Here is a 4,105-nt window from a genome sequence, read left to right as displayed (position 1 = left end):
CAAAAAAACAAAAAAAAAACAAATAATGTGCAAAAGAGAGTAAGAGAGGGCAAGAGCGAAAATTGTTAACGCTGTTTTATTCATGTAAATTTTTGCTTAAATGTAAGTCTATGTAAATTAAAGAGAAATTAAAAAATATTGAAATATATTGTTATGGTAACTTTAAAACGAAATTTTAAATAGCCTACATGCGCAAGGACACGGGCATACTTTAAACTTTCACAACACATCTATTAGTAGTGAGATTCTGGAATGTGCAGACTTTGAAAGGGGTTTATAAATATATGTTGATTGCGCTGTGTTTTAACATCTTTTTTGATGGAGGTGTTCTCTTCGGAATTCCTCTAAAATTCTAGGCATTTGTTTGCACTTTGGTTAAAAGCTGCTGCAGCTGCGGTTTTATTTCTTTCGATTCAAACTGAGTAATCTTCCGATCAACAATACTGTTATTCAGGCCCTTCAGGACCTTGGATTAAAAACTAGGAAAGTTTTTTTTTTACATTTCAGTCGGGAATTTTTTATCTGAAAAGATGAATACCACCGATTCAACGGCTCAGAGTACCAGTTATCAGGTGTTATAGAAATCGAATCGAATATCGTATATGCTCAACAAGCAGTTCCTCGTAGGTTGCTACAGACGTGACTACCCGAACAGGCACTCGCTTGAGGCGGAACCTTCACCTAGGCACGTCAGAAAGCGTCTTCACGAACTGAACAATTGGTGACAATAGCCAACTTCACTAACTCACGTCCTGTGAATGCCATCATCAGAATATAATCGCTACATATCGCAGGTTATTAGCTTCGATTGGCAACATAGAAACGCATTGGCCTGACTCAATTGCGGTTAAATTGTAGTAGGTTAAACTACTATCTGAAGAGACGGAGCTTTAACTGCCAAGAGAGACCCGCGTTGCCCTGGCTCATTTACGGTCTGGATATTGTAGCCGCCTCAACAGCTACCTGTCCAGACTCGATCTCAATATCCCCAATGAGTGTCCGGCATATGGAGATATCCCGCACGTCACCAACCGCGGCTTTGCATGCCAGCTCAATCCGACTCAACTGACACCCCTCTCCCTTTGGTTCGACCCTATTGAAACAGCTCGTTTCCGTAGTGCCGCTACAACAACAACAACAACATCTTCCACTCAGCTGTCGACATATAATACCCCTTAGGGAATATTGCAAAAGTGATTGCCCTTCTCGGCCCGATTATTTAGATCGTCGCGGTTACATACAGTCATGTGAAAAATAATAGGGATTTAAATTTTTGATTAGTTTTGACTATTGTTTTGTTTTGTTTAATGTTTATTTTTTTTTTTTTTGTAAAAATACAGCTCGTTATCTAACAAAAACCATATATGTACATAAGTTCACTTTTCAAACTTTGTAGAAAAATTATAAAAAATCAAAAGCAAATTTACAAAAAATTTAAGAAAAATAAATTAAGTAAGCAGTTTAAGCTTGAATTTAACATAAAAATGGCTACTTACTTTTGTGAAAAATTCCTAATTAAAAATTTGTTATTGTTGTAAAATTTTGTTAATTTTTCTACAAGGTTTGAAATAAGACTTAAATGGGTTTTGTTAAATTTGAATATAAAAAAAAATAAACATTAAACGATAAGCAAAAAATAAGGAGAGTCGAAACTGGTCAAAATGTCATGTCCCTATTTAGTGGGAACGATACAATCTTGTTCGTCGTTGTACAATCTTGGCCACACGAATACCAAGTCATCTGCATAAATGTGTGTACCAAGCGCGTGCGAAGCGAACGCATAGCTTCGTGCATACACATCGTTAGCGTTGGTGTGAAAACACGAAAGCGAAATTGTACAATGTAGATCTTTTGGCCGGCTAGCTCTCTCGATTAGCCATCTGCGTTCATAGACATGCCCTTTTAATCGAATCGAATATGTGACAAATACAGCACACTGAAGGAAATACGATTATTTTAATTGGATTTCAAAGCTTTGCAACCTTAAAAATGTTTCTGGTATAAAAATTTACAGCCAAGTCTTCTTCAAATTGGAAACCACAACCATCTCTCGGTTTGTGCCGAGTTTTTCCCTTATTGTTTCTCTTTCATTGTGAGGAAGCGCCACTTTTTCATCCCGAGAGCAGGCCTGTTCATCTGATCTTACGTAAAATACTTAGTTCTCTTGAAAGTCTACAAAGACTTTTCATCTCAACATCGTCAAAAACTGTGAGTAAATGGCAAGTGTTCCTAAAAATACAAAACGTATCTTAGAGCAGCAAGGGAATTCTGACAACCGTTACGCTAAACTTTCGTCGTCAAATTTCTCTAAATGAAAAGCTGTAGGGCCTAAAAGTATGCAACGTTAAAAAGATAGCTGATGCGATGTGTAATCAGCCAAATGTGACTGAGGGGCACGTAAGTGGATGTTGCATACTGTTGGGCGCGCCTGCTATTCCTTGTGAGATTTTTTCGATCAAAATTAGCGAAAGCGAATGTTGGAATACGGCTGTCGAACTCTCTACACCACGCGCTGAATACCTAAAAAACCTGGTGTGGAGTTCTGCTCTTAGATTTTCATGTTTCATAAATTTAGGCGCACATGTCATTCATTTAGAGATTTTTGACAATCGAAATGTAGCGTAGCATTTCTATAGAATCTTAATGCAGACATTTGTAGAAGAATTGAACTCCTAATGGAATTTCGGTCATAAAAAATTTTCCTACATAATAATTTGCCTTATTACTTACATGTGTACTTTACAATTGAATATGTGTATTCATCGAAAACTGTAAAAATGTATAAAATTCAATTTAACTGAAAACTAAAAAATAGTAAATAAAGAAAAATTAAATTTTCTAAAAATAGGGCAAAATTAAGTGCTGAGCGAGCAGTTAAACATAGACCTCAATTGGTGATCGCTACAACGAAAGTAACTCACAAAAAGCAACACAAGCAAAAGAAGTAAATGTGCACAGTGAATGAGATTTCGTATGAGATCACAGTCTTTTGGAATAAAAAAACCCAATAAATTAAAAAAATACATACATGGGCGAAATGAAATATGGTACAAGCACTTTTGAGCATTTTAAAAATAATAATTTACGCAATTTAATTGGTTTTATTTTATTTGAAAAACGAACGAAAAACAATACGAGAATGAAAAAAAAGTTAAACAATTCTTAAAAAAGTTTAAAAAAAAACATTAAAAAATCATTAAAGTCCGAAGCAAATAATAGGTGAGTGATACAAACAAAAAATTTAGTGAGTGTAGTAAACTAAATATTTTATGTTACTTCTCTTTTTAACTATAAATTCACTAAAACGATGTGGCATAGAAGCAATGAGATTTTGGAGTGTAGTCTCACCAATTTTTGACCACTCTTCAAATAAACCCTTTTTTAAGTCCAACAAGGTTTCTAACTGGGGCTCATTTGTTAAAATGTTGTTTGAAAGCTGCCTACACAGATTTTCAATACCAATACAAAAAACCCGATTTCATTTTTGAAATTACTGGGAAGTAATCCTTGTAGGAGTAAAGTTTCAACAAATCACCAACATTTGTATTCTTCAACATTTGACCATTTACACGTCAGTGCTGATAGCAGCGACGTGGTAAGTCTCAATAGTTTTTAATTGATTAAAAATTGTTCCTGCCAAATTAGGGATGGAACGTTTTCTTAGTTTGAATAAAATGGTTATCTAAACAGCATGGTACCTCTTTTTATCTTGTGCGGAAATTTTTTCCAGGTACACCTAAAAATAGAGTCAGATGGACTGACTGTACTAAGTATACTATCAAGGAACCATCTGCAAATACAATTTTCTTTTCTGACAATGAGATCACAGCTTTTACACTTAAGTTCCACAAATTTTAGTTGCGAAAATACAGTTTTTGATTTTTTGTACAACCTTTGTTTGCGAAAAGCCGTTACACATATGATTCATATAGTTTTTTAACTTTTCATCACTTTCGCCTCAAATTGCTACACTTAAAAACTATTATTTTTTTTTTAACTTTTTTGAGCTCAAAGTTTGCTATGGTCTTGTAAAAACTATGTATGTATCTAATTCATTATAAGATAAATCAAAGTAAAAAACCAAAAGCTTAAAAAGCGTAAAAAT

This window comes from Rhagoletis pomonella, unplaced genomic scaffold (assembly GCF_013731165.1).
Source record: "Rhagoletis pomonella isolate Grant_MI unplaced genomic scaffold, Rhpom_1.0 Rhpom_scaffold_00004, whole genome shotgun sequence".
Classification (NCBI taxonomy): domain Eukaryota; kingdom Metazoa; phylum Arthropoda; class Insecta; order Diptera; family Tephritidae; genus Rhagoletis; species Rhagoletis pomonella.
The sequence above is the reverse complement of the archived record's forward strand: the minus strand, read 5'-3'. Positions refer to the sequence as shown.